The sequence below is a fragment of the Gymnodraco acuticeps genome, unplaced genomic scaffold, assembly GCF_902827175.1.
Source record: "Gymnodraco acuticeps unplaced genomic scaffold, fGymAcu1.1, whole genome shotgun sequence".
NCBI classification, from domain to species: domain Eukaryota; kingdom Metazoa; phylum Chordata; class Actinopteri; order Perciformes; family Bathydraconidae; genus Gymnodraco; species Gymnodraco acuticeps.
This window is the reverse complement of record NW_022990543.1, coordinates 110,156-126,176: the sequence shown is the minus strand read 5'-3', so window position 1 is coordinate 126,176 and position 16,021 is coordinate 110,156. Positions and strand designations below refer to the sequence as shown.

The 16,021-nt window shown below is 41.1% G+C and overlaps 1 pseudogene; it reads left to right on the top strand.

Annotated features, from left to right (window-relative positions):
* Nucleotides 1-14,322: 14,322 nt before the first annotated feature.
* Nucleotides 14,323-16,021, top strand: part of LOC117553416 — a 102,880-nt pseudogene continuing 101,181 nt past the window's right edge.

Here is a 16,021-nt window from a genome sequence, read left to right as displayed (position 1 = left end):
TTTTTATTATTCATTTCATTATCATTATTTGTTGTATTTGTATCATTCAACATGATGATATTTTTAAATGATGAAACCAGTCTGAAGTGATTTTTTTTGTTTGATGCCAAGAGCAAGACTAACCTGGAATTCATGCATTGCAATTATTCTAATGGTTAACTTCCTGCAAGCTATAACAAACCCCAATATTACCTTTCCTGAAATCAACATCCTGTAACCTGATTTATTTTGGACATGTTTTTCTATTTCACTATTATATTAAAAACATATAACAATATATATTTTATTTTTTTAAATGTTTAACTGATGACCTATAGCCTTTATATTTTGTATTGGAACATAACAAAAACATATTTCATAAAACAGTTTTACATTTTCAAAGATATATGAGGCTTTATACTTTCTTTTAATTTTCTTTGAGATATGATTTGTTGAAATGATTGACAAAAGTGTATAATGTATATTTTTCTCACATAACTAAATATGCAACCCAAATTATTCTGGACAGTGATATTTAATAGGTTTTCTTTCCATGCAGGTGCATTTGGAAATAATAGAAATGTTGAAATTGAAATGAAACCAGATGCAGTCAACATTTCTAACATCAGATTCAGTATTGGCATTTTTTTCATCCGTGAACCTTTGTTGGAAATGTGGATGATCCCAAAATAAAATGTCAAGTCCTCGCATCTTTACTCCAACCATCTGTTTTATTCTTCTTTTTACTCGCCATACTTAACTCACCACATCCAGGAGGATCCATATCATTTCAGAAAAAAATCGAGGTTTAAATCGAAAATCGTCCATTAGTTAGAAAAAATCGAGGTTTTATTTTTAGGCCAAATCGCCCAGCCCTAACTCCATCACACTCTTCCTTGTTCTTAGAACCATCTGTGTACATGTTTAGGTAATTGTAGTACTTTTCGTTCAGGTACATACTTGTTTTAATTCTCACTTCATTTATTTGCCACTCTTTTTTCCTTTCTACAATACTCATATCTATATTAGCTTCTGGGAAAAGCCATGGGGGAATACTACTAAATGGGGTTGCTTTGGCCAACGTGATGGTCTCCACTCCATATGCCCTCGTTCTCTCCTTACTCTTCATGCCAAACCTACGCCCCTGGAATTTTCTATATTCCCAGCAATCCTGTAGTATTCTGTTTGAAATATTTTCTTCTCCACTTCCTTGTAGCCTGACCCAGTATGACAGAGCAAGTTTCTCTCTTCTGATCTCCAGAGGTGTCTCTCCTGCTTCTATCAGAACTGCTTTGATAGGGGATGACTTTATCGCTCCAATACACAGCCGCAATGCTTTATATTGTAATCTATCCATTTTGAAAAGCGATGTTTTTGCTGCTTCTCCATACGCTATTATAACCATAGTATGTTGTGGACCTCATCATTGAGCTGTAAATGTCTATTAATGCTTGTTTGTCTGCGCCCCAGTCGCATCCAGCTACATTTCGCAATACATTTAATACTTTTTAGCATTTTGTTTCCACTTGATTAATATGCATTTTCCATGTATATTTGCTATCAAACCACAGTCCTAGGTATTTGAACTCATTCACCTTTGTCATTGGACGATCATATAGTGTTAGCTGTTGGCCATCAATCTTGCGTTTTTTATAAATACCATGTAGCATGACTTGCTTTCTGACATTTTGAATCCCCAGTTATATGACCACCTCTCCACTTTTTTAATCGCTCTAGCTATATTCTCCATTACCTATGGGGCATGTCTTCCCTCATCCAAATAGCCCCATCATCTGCGTATATAGAGCCGATTGGATGCATGTGTCTAAGCATGTAAATATGTCATTAATCATGATGTTAAATAATATTGGACTAACTGCACTCCCTTGGGGGATACCATTTTCTATTTCAAAATAATTGGAAATATCTGCTCCAACCTTTACTCTAAATGTCCTGTCTGTTAAAAAGGCCTTTACCCAATTGTACATTCTCCCTCCAATACCCATTCTACTCAATTTGATCAGTAATCCATCCCTCCACATAGAGTCATACGCCTTTTCAATGTCAAAGTACACTATTGCCATTATCTCTGTAATTTTCAGTGTTTTTTCCACATCATTACTCACTCATTACATTTTACTAAAGCAAATATTGTGGACCGCCCTTTACGAAATCCGCTCTGAAAACGACTCAGCAGCCCTTTCTGTTCCAGTACATGTGAGAGCCTACGGACAATGATCTTTTCCATCCATTTACATAGGTGTGATGTAAGAGCTATTTGACTGTAGTTCCTAGGGTTAGCTGTATCTTTCCCTGGCTTATTGAATGATAGCACGACTGCTGTTTTCCACACACTTGGTATATCTCCTTCTCTCCAGATTTTATTAAAAAGACTCAGCACCATTGTCATAGTTTCCATAGGTAACAGTCATAGCATAGCTGGTCTTGTCCTGGGGCTGTATATCCTGTACCTTGTAAGTATATTTTGAGTTCTGACATTGTAAATTCCACATCAAGAGCTGACCTATTATCCTGTCTCTTCTCCTTCACGTTTTCATTCTCTGCTAGTAACTGCTGTTTTTGCTGCCTATGAATATCACTGAGATGCCCCCCACTAAGGCCACTATGTACTGCTGCAAGTGTCCTTCCTAACATATCTGCCTTCTCTTTATCTGTCACTGCCAGCCTCTCCCCATCAACCAAAGCTGGAATTTTAATGGGTTTCCTTTTCCCACTCATCTGCTTAAACATGGAGCAGACATCACATCATGTGATGTCACCACTGGTGGTACGCGAGCTCCGGCTAGGTGGTACGCGGAGGAATCTGAAATATTAAAACATTTTTTTTTTAAATATATATTTTTCTTTAAATTCCTTCTGCAGGTAACGTCTCTCCGTTATCTGCAAAAGGAAGCCATGCACGCAACGCAGCCCCGTTCTCTTAACTCCAGGTGACTTTCTGCCGCTTTCCTCCATGGTGCAGTGCTGATCGTTTCACCACAGAGGAAAGCACTTCACTAATTGCAGTACCCATAAGGATCTGTACAAATGCCGCAGTTTTTGCGTGGCTGTGTATTTAGTTGAAAGCCCAGTGGCGATCTGCTCATCTCTCACGAAATAATATGCTACAAAGGGGCGGACTGGCCATCTGTGTGTTGAACTTTCCTGTCGGCTCCCAGACCGTAGTCGAGGAGGGCAGGAGCAACAAGCTTCAGGTTCAATAACCCACTTTAGCTTAAATGACTGGAGAGAGGCGAGCTCTTCTTGGGAGGCCGTTGCATTTATTTAGCTGTTCTTCTGTTACATCACAGACCTCTGTTTTTCTGCTTCCTCGTTTCACTTCCAGAAACATACACACGTTCTCTCCATAGGTTCTCTCACTGTCGCTCTACCATCCACAAACACACATGCACAAGCCACACCCCTCTCTGTCTCACTCTCTCTCTTAAAGGGACAGCGATCTCATCTCACTCTGCATGACCCTAATATCACAACATCATGTGTGCTCTGGAGAATCACAGAACGGACGATCGTCCTTATTATTATGCCGTTTAAACCAATTATTTAAATGTGTTTGTTAAATTCGGCATCATGTAAGTTGCGCTGACAGGTCCACACACTGCTTCCCCGCAGCGAGGCTCCCCCGCCCTCCTGCTGATAGTTGACGAGCGTCAAGCTCCTCAACCCCCCCCCGTTGATAATTCTCGATCTTATTGAGCACGCCGATAACATTTTTTTTAAATGGCACTTCATATCAAAAAGGTTGCCGACCCCTGTAATAGGCTATTGTTGTTTTTAGATTTAGAATCGAAAACAATTTTATTTTTTTTGGCGTTGCTATGACAACCATACTACCCGCCAAAGATTAGAACGTTGCTGCTGACTCTGGCCGCCTCAGCATCCTCATGGACCTCTCTGCAGCATTTGACACCATCTCTCACAACATCCTCCTCACCCGCCTCTCAGACCTCCTAGGTGTCACTGGCACAGCGCTGTCCTGGTTGACATCCTACCTCGACAACAGGAAACAGTTTTTCTCCATCAGTGGCTCAAACTCACCCCCGGCCCCAGTCCACCACGGTGTACCCCAGGGCTCTGTGCTTGGCCCCCTCCTGTTCACCATTTACATGCTCCCCCTCGGCCAGATCATCCGACATCATGGACTCAATTTCCACTGCTACTACTGAATTAAAGAAAAACATGACACAAAACAATGTTATAGAGTCTATAACATTGTTTTGTGTCATGTTTTTCTTTAATTCTCTAAATGCATAATGTTGCTCTTTAATAGCCCTGCTGCATTCCTCATTCCATCATGGCACCACTTTCTTCCTACCCTTGATTGTTGTTTTGGGTATACTGTTCTCTGCTGCATTTAGTATATGTTGCATTATTTGGCTTGTAATTACCTCTATGCTTCCCTCTGATGTTAGCAGGTGTACCGACTCCTCACACCATATCCTACATTTCCCCCAATCAGCTTTAGCAAAGCACCACCTGGTTATTACACCTCCTTCATGTTAATACAGTGGAGTTATTCAAAACAAGCTATTCACATGTATGAACCAAACAGTTTGACACTAATGTCAGATCCAGGCAGAGATGTTCACAAGTCTTTTTTTGCAAGTCCAAGTCAAGTCTCAAGTCTTTGGTCACGAGTCCAAGTCAAGTCTCAAGTCTTTGTGGGGTGAGACTTGATCAAGTCTCAAGTCTTTGGTCACGAGTCCAAGTCAAGTCTCAAGTCTCTAAAAAATAAAAGTCTCATGTCTCTTCTGGTTGTAATAAGCCTTCTATTGTCTGCTGCTATCCAGTCTGTTAAGAATACTGCACAGCTATATCTAAGACATTCAAAGCATTTACTGTATTATTATCACTCCTATATCTATTAGCATACAGTATCAGTACTGATTAGTTGTTTGTTATATGATCACTTTAAACAGGCTATTGCAATGCAATATGAGGACAAACATCACACTTTAGCTAAATGCAAACAACTTATAAGCAAAACACTTCAGAATCAGAAATCAGTATCACAAATACTTTATTAATCCCCCGCAGGGAAACTGTGTTAAAAGTACTTAAAAGTAAACATTTGTTCTGTGCCATTTGCAACTAAAAAACTATTGCTGCAATATTATCTGAAATATACTGAACTGGTGATATTAAAACATGACCTGTTCCAAAAGAGATATCTACCATTAACACCATTTACCAGCCAAATGCTGGTAAATCATGCAAGTGGCTGGTACTGTATGTTGCACGCACCAGCCAAAAATAACAATGGCAATCTATTGAGTGGCTGGTAACATTTCAACATTCACTAGGCTAGCCATTTGGCCAGTGGACAAACATGTTCAAATTTGACCTCTGCAACCGTATTGTTTAATTACACTGGGTCTCTAATGACATATTTTAAGTCTACTATAAATAAACATATTCCTCTATCCTCTCACTCAAACCCAGTGTAATGGTAACCTGATAAACCTGTAACATTAACGTTACGTGGTCAACAATAAACCTGTAACCTGCCTATAAACCGACAGATGTATTTATGTATGTAACTATGTATTTTTCTACTTTTAACGTTAGCCAGTAGATGGTGGCAGCGGAACGTAATGATTAACGTTACCGACCTTTTTTATGTCATGTCAAGAGTTGGATGTCAACGCCACTCAACGCAAACAAGTGTGACAAGCAAACATTCACTCATCTTTTCAAATATTCAGTTACAAAGCTAGTAGCAAGCTAAGTTAACATTACATAGCTGATGCTGAGCTAAACATGTTTGCTAACCGTCCATATGCGTTAATGTGACTGACCTCTCCGGGTGAGTTTTTCAAGTGCCTGATGAAATTTGACGTTGTTTTACCAGCATCCTTGATTTTAATATTGCAGACTTTGCAGTGTGCGCTCCTTTTGTTGGTGCCGCCGGGTTTATAGTTGAACCTAATTACAAGCGGTACAGCTGCAGATGTGCCGCCGGTCGCCATGGTGTTACCATGATGTTAATGTTAATGTTAAAGGTGGGGTAGGTAAGTTTGAAAAACCGGCTCGAGATACACTTTTTGTTATATTCCATGGAATGCTCTTAACATCCCGATAGCCGGCCCGGCTAAAATAACTGGATGGCCTACCTGCCTGTCAGCCTTCCATCGGGGCACAAACTTATATCGTGCCCTCATTGGTCATGTGCGCGTTCGTGTGTGTTGGAGGAGGGGCTCTGTGAGGAAGTGGCAGATTTTCTCCGGTTGTGTATTTTCAAATTCTAGCGATCTCGAGCCGGTTTCTCAAACGTACCTACCCCACCTTTAATACGCCAAAAATAGAAAACACAATGATTGTTCACGAGTCCCAAAACATGAGTCCAAGTCGAGTCCGAAGTCTTTTGAGCAGGAGTCCAAGTCAAGTCTGAAGTCTCTGTGTGTGCGACTTAAGTGCGACTCGAGTCCGAGTCACAGACTCGAGTCCCCATCTCTGGATCCAGGCATGAAACTTTCCCCCTGTGCACATCTACTCTTGTGCCATGTCCATCATTAAGGCATACTAGTGTTCTTTCCTCCAGCATTTCTTCCACTATATTTCTGTTACTGTCTGCATGGTTGCTGCCCCATAGACTGTTGTGTGCATTGAAATCACCACACCATATTTCCTTCCTATGTTTATTGCCTGCATTTTTTTACATTACATTACATTATATTTAGCTGACGCTTTTATCCAAAGCGACTTACAATAAGTACATTCGACCAGGAAGACACAACCTTGCATTTCTTTAAAGTGGACCTATCATGCTATATTTGAACAATATATTGTAGGGCCATACCTATATAAAGGTACCAAACAGATCCTGCATTTTAGCCACGCCTCATTTCACTCTATTTGCTCTTTCCAGCCCTGTTTTTGCAGGGGTTGATTCTGTGAGCTGCAGCTGACCACGCCCCCCTGCAGGAGAGGGGAGCAGTACTTTGAGATCAGCTGCTGGGCTATCAGAAGAGGGGGAGAAAAAGAGATCTCCGTCCTCTGTGTTTTATTCTTATATGATTATATAGAGTCATTATTCATTTGTTTTAAAGCTCAATAAATAACAAAGAAGACCTTTGACCGGCACTTTTCTAATTTTGTCCGGAAGATTTAAACTTTAACGGGCATGTTGACCGGCGGAAAAAAATCTAACTGAAACTCTGCCGCACGGTCCCCTCGTCCCTTGGAAGAGGCGGAGAGGTGGGTGTTTGTCATCTGCTAGTGGACTAACCGGAGAGAATTACAGTGCTTGCCTCGACGGGGAGAGATTGCAATGAATAACAGCAGCAGGAGCAAACGCTTGCCTCGGGGAGGGAGAAAAATAGCCACAGCGGAGAATAAACAGAAGGGCAACCATGGCAACCATGCAAGGGAAGTCTTCTTCGCTGCTTTTGTGGCAGAATACAGCGCCACTTACAGGCCTGGCATATGTACTACAGCGTCTCCAGCGCTTTCGAGCGGCAATGGCCGGCCGTGGCCCAACCCCACATTCCCCTGATAGGTGGAGAGTTGACCATATAGGCGGAGCTCCTTGTTCCTGACGTCAGAGCATTTTCAAATCTGTATCAGTTCCATTGTAGCCCAGTTTTTAGAGATTTGGGTATAGAGGAAAAGAGAGAGGGTTTTGTTTTCTGACACTTGGTGAGTTCCCTGACACATCGGGGACACATATTCATGTATGAAAGATGTACAAAAGTGCATTTTGCATGATAGGTCCCCTCTAACTTTATCTCTGGTTGAATTCTGATCAGGCATTAGCTTCGCCTCCTCTTTTTTTTTTTTTAAACTAAGGACCCAAAATCCGCGTTTCTCTAACAGGGCTGCAAAAGAGGGGTATGAGCAGTATGAGGCATGGCTACAATGGGTGAACTGTTTGGTATTTTAAGCAAAAAACTTCACAGACATGTTTTGTATAGGTATGGCCCTACAATATATTTTTCCAATATAGCATAATAGGTCCACTTTAATTTACATCAGAATCAGAATAATTTTTTTTTTTTTATAATGTTTGAGAAGCCCTGCTCTATATAATCAGGGGATTGCACCTCCCTACTGTATATGCCACACCATCTTTGAGAAACGTGACACACACTCCACCATTTTGATTATTAGCTCGATCATGCCTTATACAGTTAAATCCTGGAATGACAAAGTCTAATTGAGGTCGTAACTAGAGTTCTTGCACACATATTACCTCAGGGACTATCTAGATCATATATATATTTCTTGAATTCTTGACCATTAGCTATGAGGCTTCTTGCGTTCCACTGTAGTATCAATCAATCAATCAATCAATGTTTATTTATATAGCCCAATATCACAAATGTTACATTTGTCTCAGTGATCTTCACAGTGTGTACAGAATATCAGTATGACAATACGACACCCTCTGTCCTTAGACCCTCACATCGTACAAGGAAAAACTTCCAGAGAAAACCAAACAGTTTAAAGGGTAACATGGGAGAAACCTCAGGGAGAGCAACAGAGGAGGGATCCCTCTCCCAGGACGGACAGACGTGCAATAGATGCCGTATGTAAATCGAAAAGATAATACATTTACAACATCGGTAGTCCAACGGTTTGGAAATGCATGTGTCTATAATAAGAAAATGAATCCACGAGGATGTCAGCAATCTTGTGGGAGCCATCAGTGAAGTAGTATGGTGAGAGTCTGGCAGGACCGCAGAGACAGGTTCAGCCACGACTCGAAGTCCAGGACTCAGATCCAGTGCTCAGGATAGAGGATCCAGGACACACGACCACAGCAACATGATTAGCCTCGACTCAGAATCCCGGCGTATATATGGACACAAAAAAGAGATTTGGGGGAAACTGGGTTAATCGGAACATGAGAGTACACAGGTACAAACAGCCAGAAAGACGGAGTAAGGTGCCCCCCTCAACAGTCCAAGCTTATAGCAGCTAAACTAACGTGTCTACATACATGCACTCCCTTAGGATAAGTTGAGGGAAAAGGGTAGCAAGTAAGAAGTAGGAAACAGAGGTGGAGAGGCACACACAGGGAAAAAGGTCCCCATTGGAACCTGAATTTGTCAGAGGTAGGAGTGGGTCAGTGATTACGTTCCACACTCCCCGGCCGGGCTAGGCGTTCTCTGCAACCTGTTACCCTCTAATAAACCTCGAGAGGTCATAGAGGGGAAAGGTTTGGATAAAGTTTTAAATATAAGATCTAAGTTTTTAGGCTTTAAGTGAAAGAGTAAGAACTAAAATGTATAGGTGAAGAGGCACAACGCATCTACGTCAATGCACTCTTATTAGATTATTTTATTTTATCACTATAAGCTTTATCAAAAAGGAAGGTCTTAAGCGTACTCTTAAAAATGGATAGGCTGTCTGCCGCCCGAACACAAACTGGAAGCTGATTCCACAAATGTGGAGCTTGATAAGAAAAGGCTCTGGCTCCCATTGTACTTTTAGAGACTCTAGGAACAACCAACAACCCTGCATTCTTGGAACGCAATGCCCTAGTAGGACAGTAGGGTATAATGAGTTCTTTAAGGTAAGATGGCGCCTGCCCATTAAGGGCTTTGTAGGCGAGAAGAATAATTTAAAATGATATCCTGCGTTCTATAGGGAGCCAGTGTAAGGCAGCCAGAACAGGAGTAATGTGGTCCCTTTTCCTAACTCTGGTTAGTACACGAGCTGCAGCATTTTGAATCAGCTGAAGCGACTTGACTGACTTCTTGGTACTCCATGATAATAAAGAGTTACAATAATCCAGCCTTGAAGTAACAAATGCATGGACTAGTTTCTCTGCATCGTTTTGAGGCAAGATATGCCTAATTTTTGCAATGTTACGTAGATGGAAGTAGGCGGTCTTGGAGATTGATTTTATGTGGGCGTTAAAGGATAAATCCTGATCAAATATAACACCAAGATTCCTTACAGTCTCACTGGAGGCCAAATTAATGCCATCCATAACTAATATATCTTTAGATAGTTTGTTTCGTAGATTATTTGGGCCGAGTACAATAACTTTTTGGTCGTGTTTAACATAAAAAAATGTAAGGTCATCCACGTTTTTAAGTCCTTGAGGCAGTCTTGAATTTTATTTAGGTGATTGGTTTCATCAGGCTTGATGGATAAATATAGTTGAGTATCATCCGCATAACAGTGGAAATCTACAGAATGATTCCTTATAATATTGCCTAACAGCTGTGTGTTTACACACCTAATGGCCCATCAACCACAGATCTCTCCCCCCCCTCCCCCCCTGATCTTTCTTCTCCAGCAGCTAAATTAACTGTAGGTTACTGAGTGACAAGCTTACAGTTAGACACAACACTGTCATTGCAAGTGACCCTCAGTTAGTTGACTTTTATGTTCAACTGCTAAATTCGTTACTGATAAAAAAGGGCTTCTACTGTACCTAATTACCTTAACACTAGAACCGCCAGAGGTTTTTGTATAGGCCTACCTAAAACCGTCAAATCCCGCTATTATAATGCAATTTTTAACAACATAGAGTGCTACATAACACACTTTCAGGAAAAGTGACGGACTGGGAGACTTTAATATTTTATTGAAAAAAAGTTACATTGCACACACACAACACACATCACACAAATTGACCCGATTGGCGGTTCTAGTGTTAAATACACTCACTAATTAATTAAACCAGTTCAATACGCATTATTCTTATTCGCATCATTCTTTATGAGCGCAGAAATAGTCTTAAAATCAGACCTGTTTTTTTAAATGAAATCTGACGGCAGGCAGTTAGCTCTGATCACCTATGATAAATGCGCCACACCTAATCGCTGGCCATTCAGCCACAGAGCTCCCTCTATACAACTCAAACTGTAGACGGTGTGAAAGCACCTATTGTTTTAAATAATGGTCGGAATGTGACCTGTGAGCAGGGGCGGACTGGCCATTGGGAGTACCGGGAGTTTCCCCGGTGGGCCGGTGCTGTGTGTGGGCCGGAGGGCCAACAAAAAAAAAGTTGAAATCCTACCGGCCCACATTTGTAAGTGTTCCAGCCCAGCCCAGTGGGGTGTGGCCAGGGTTGGGTTGTAACGGAATACATGTAACGGTGTTACGTAATCAGAATACAAAAATCAAGTAACTGTATTCAGCTCGCGTTACATTTGAAAAACGAGTAATCTGATTACAGTTACTTTCGTAAACCTGAAGTGAATACATTTTGGATTACTTATTGGAATTATTGGTGGAAAGATTTCCTCACAACATTTAATATTCATTACTAAAGGTACAGCCGAATCATCACAGCGCACAAAACCGCGCAGATGGACCAAAAAGGGGAGCGTTTGAAAAAAATGTGCGGGTCCGCTCAGTGAAACAATAACAACGTAACATGGAGGAACAAAAGTCTGCGTTTAAATCGTGTGTGTGTGTAGAGGTGTGTGTGGTGAAAACACATCAGCCACACCGCTCTTTAGCCTTTCTAATGATTCTGAAGGTAAACACAGGGAAGGCGGTGCGTGAAAGGCACGGCGCACTCGTCTGTTTGGCCGTCTTTTTAAAGAAATTGCGCAAGGTAAGTTGTTTTTTTCTTTTCGACATGTCAGCAGCAGCAACAATGCCTGGTAAACATGCAGTGCTAACTAAACGAGCTTGTGAGTGAGTGGGTAGTGGGTGGAGCTGTGGGCAGCGTGCAAGCAGGCGACACTTTTTTCATGAATCATAAAATCTAAATATTATTTTATTTTACACCTTTGAAAAAAAAAACATGCCCAAAATGGAATTTATTTGGTCATCATATCAGTAGTTTAGAGAGCTCCCCCCAAATTTCACAAACCATGTTCCCAGGGGAGCTCATGTCACCACTAGGGGAGCTATAGCCCCCCTGCTCCCCTCCAGTTCGCACCCTGGGCTGAGTTAACCCTCCCGCTGCCTCCTGGTGCTGCAGAGATTTCATGAAATGAAGGAGGTGTTCCTTCTATAAACCAGCTGCGGGCAGCAGATACTGAGAGTCACAGACATGAATACATAGATCAAGGCAGACTGGTGCACAGTGCACACACTCTCCTGTTTTGCCAAGCCGGTGCTTTAACAAATATAGCTCTACACCCCTGGCCGACATGTCCTTAAAATGAAGTCCGAGTTCGACATTTTAATTCATGTCCTGCCAACACTGGCAGGACAGAAGGCGACAAGCCCTTTCTAAGCCATGTCCTCACATCCCAAGCTGCATCCCCAAAAAGTTTATTATGTTGTTACAACAGGGTTCAGGGGGAGTGGCTGTACGGCTGTACCCGTAGGATAGAAAAGGGGGAAGTGATGTCTGACTCAGGTCGCGCGGCTGTGGAGAAGAACGTGTTGCCCACATTCCTTTACTGAGTTTAGGCTAGTTAGCTAGCAGGTTTATTGTTTTGGGTGCAGTCACTTTTGCCTCCACTTGCTGTTCAAATAAATGTTGAAAGAAAAAGTTAATCTGTTTACAGTTCTGTTTTATATGGGTGTTGAAGAAGAAGAAGAAGAAGAAGAAGAAGAAGAAGAAGAAGAAGAAGAAGAAGAAGAAGAAGAAGAAGAAGAAGAAGAAGAAGAAGAAGAAGAAGAAGAAGAAAAAGAAGAATTGGGAGGGATGAAACCCTCTTTAATGGTCACACATGCAGAGCACACAGCACACACAGTGAAATGTGTTCTCTGCTTTTAACCCATCCTAGCACCAGGAGTCTAGTACCAGGAGTCTAGCCCCAGGAGTCTAGCACCAGGAGTCTAGAACCAGGAGTCTAGTACCAGGAGTCTAGCCCCATGAGTCTAGTACCAGGAGTCTAGAACCAGGAGTCTAGAACCAGGAGCAGTGGGCAGTTATTGTACAGCGCCCACGGAGCAATGGGAGTGAGGGGGGAAGGGGGTTGTCCGGTGCCTTGCTCAAGGGCACCATGGCAGGGCAGGAGGTGAACTGGGACCTCTCCAAGTAGAAGTCCACACTCCAAATAGGTCTGGTCGGGGACTTGAACCGGCAACCCTACGGCTCACAGTCCAAGCCCCTACTGACTGCCATAGATTTAGTCCCTAATTTTGCTCTCAAAATGGACCAGATTGATGCATTTAACTTCAACATTTAAAAACAAATCTTCCCGGGGGAGCATGGTCCATGTTAAATTGTCTCACCCACATTGAGGATGCTTCCTACGCCCATGTTTTATTCCATGTGTCAAGTCAGGCAAATTGGGTCCAGATGTTATTGCATCAATGATCTGTTAACATTAAAATCACTAAATATATGCCGTAACTATTTTGCTCTAGGCAACTCAAGGGCTCAAGTAATGTGATTACTATATGAATAATGGTCCAAAATAACATAAAATGCATAGGGTTTTTTGTTAAGTAACATACTTTCGTCGCCGGCCGACCGATACATGCCGCATATTAAGTGGGCCTGTCTGTCAATTAATCCCCGGGCCACTTTTCCCCCCCAGTCCGCCCCTGCCTGTGAGCATTCTGAATGTTCAATCAATAAAGTAACATCTTATCTTATCTTAATAATATCTTCATATTAATAATAATAATAAATCATACAGTATTTGTCCGAAAGGGAGCAGGAGGAAGCAAACACAAAAATATACAAAAAATATACTGCATATTAAAGCAAACGATTGTAAAGGTAAAAGTATGAGCATAACAAATAAAGAAGTGTAATGTAAACATTCACATTATTATTATGATTATTTAATATATGAAGACTATATATTATTGAATTACAAGATTAGATATACTTTATTTGATCTAAAATATTGATGTGTTCAAATGTTCTTCAAAACACAACTGAAAGTCCATGAAACTTGTCTTTCTGTATTTGTGAATGAAGTGCCATCTCCTGGTTAAAACCTGAAATTGAAAATCTGGCAACGACCTCTTGGGAAATAGTGGGAGGGCTGAACATTCCTCGATACTGGTCTTAGGCAGGTCGTAGGCAGGAAGCTGTAAGCTGGAGTCTGAAATGAGGTGCTACATCTGTAGTGTAATATTAGAACTTAGGTTTCCGGGAGCTGTTGATAACACTATACTGGTCAAAGGCAAGAGGTCATTAATTTTGTTTCTAAGAGTAACAATTTTATCGTTAAAAAAGCACATAAAATCATTACCACTGAGTGCTATGGGAATAGAACGCTCAATCGAGCTGTGGCTCTCTGTTAGCCTGGCTACAGTGCTGAAAAGAAATATTGCATTATTCTTATTCTCATCTATTAATGAAGAGTAGTAGGCTGCTCTCGCTTTACGCAGTGCTTTCTTATATTCATTGAGAGTAATATGCCAAATTAAACGAGATTCTTCAAGTTTAGTGGAATGCCATATCCTTTCAAGTTGTCTCGACTTTTGCTTTATTTTGCGGGTATGTGCAGTACCACGATTAAGGATCTAACCCTCATCCTGAATTTCATTTTCCCCAGCTCCATGTATGACATGAGGAGAGTCAATGTACAGTTTATGCAAATCCGGCAAAATAACAGTCCAATGCTACCGTTTCTGTATGTTTCCGAGTTTTCCGATTCTCTCTGAGCTATCTGCAACGCATCTCCGACTTCAATTCCTTCTTCCGGTCTGCAATCCACGTCACGCCAGCCCGACTTGCTCAATCCAGCCCGGACGTTACATTACGGGTTCCAAATATGTATTGATAGATTTGATGATGGTACAAAAACATTATGATGTAAGTATTTTTTTTGTTTTGTTTGTATTGCTCCGCTTGCAAGGTTGGATGAACCTCTATCAAACACGTCTTTTTTTGAAGGTATCACAGTTCCTTTCTTGTTAATTTACAACTTTGAGTTATCTCCCAGACTAATACGCCCTTCCGCTGGCTTTCAACCAACATAGGCCCTCAAACACTGTGATATCCTTCTCTATGTGAACATAGAACCTGGATTATGACCAAAAATCACAGAAGTGATGTGTCGTGTACGCTGAGTTGATCTCATCCGCTTCACAAATGTTGTCTTAGATGATTGCTTTCCCTTTGATTTAACAGGCACTGATTTTTCTGCTTGAATATTTCTGTCTGTGAAAGACTTGAGCTAAGTTTATAAGTGTTTAAATCTGCAGGGTATCTTCCAGTCGTCTTATTAATACATGTCAGACTTGCAGTGTGGTATAAAAGGCAAAATAACAATAGTGAGTCTCTTTCTCTTTTCTGACTTTTTTTTATGGGTATTTCACTTTATATTAAATACATAACAATAACAGTGCAGAACATCTAACCTCACTATGAATCCAGAACAATACACCCGCAGGAGTATGGATAAAGCGAGAGGTTTGCATGCATTTTGAGCCGATTTGGGCAGAATCCAGCAGAGTGGATCGTGATGTTCATCCTAATGTCTATGTAAAGAAAAAAAGTCTAAATATTTAAAGATAAAGCTGTGAAACAATCTCAATAATTGGCAGCATGCTGAGATAGGAAGTTTTAATATCTTAAGAGAAGAGCTTGGATATTAAAAGATACAAAATACAAACTCTTTTGGCTCCTTCCTGTCTTTCTACTGGGTCTTTCTTGGCTTTGTACTGGCTATCTTCTAGCTCTATTCAGGTTTTAGGAGTTTCTTTCTAGCTCTGTGCCCGATCATTTTCAGAACCTGAAGGCTCTATACGGACTATCCTCTGGTTCTTTTCTGGATCCATCCACTATCTCGTCTCTGTCCAGTGAATTATACTTGTGTTACTGGAGCAGGTAAAGCATCCAACAGATACTTTCAGCATTATCGGAGCACGAAATAGAAGCTTGGATGAAACACAGCGGACTTCTAAACAATGAACACCCGCAACTTAGAAGAATTAAAGTTGGGTTTTATGTGTTCTAATATTGCAATGCAAACCCATGATGTAATGACAGTAATTAAGAATAGTTTAGTCATTGAATGCTCATTTCAGTAGATTTAATCAAACAAAACATGAACATATTGGACATGGCCTCAAGACTGTAACCTCTTCACATTCTGTTGAAATAGTAAATTACTAGCCATATCTTACACATTGCTGTTTTGAATCATTAATATGTGGATGACAGTTGAACTGGAAAATGTAACATGTGTGCCAC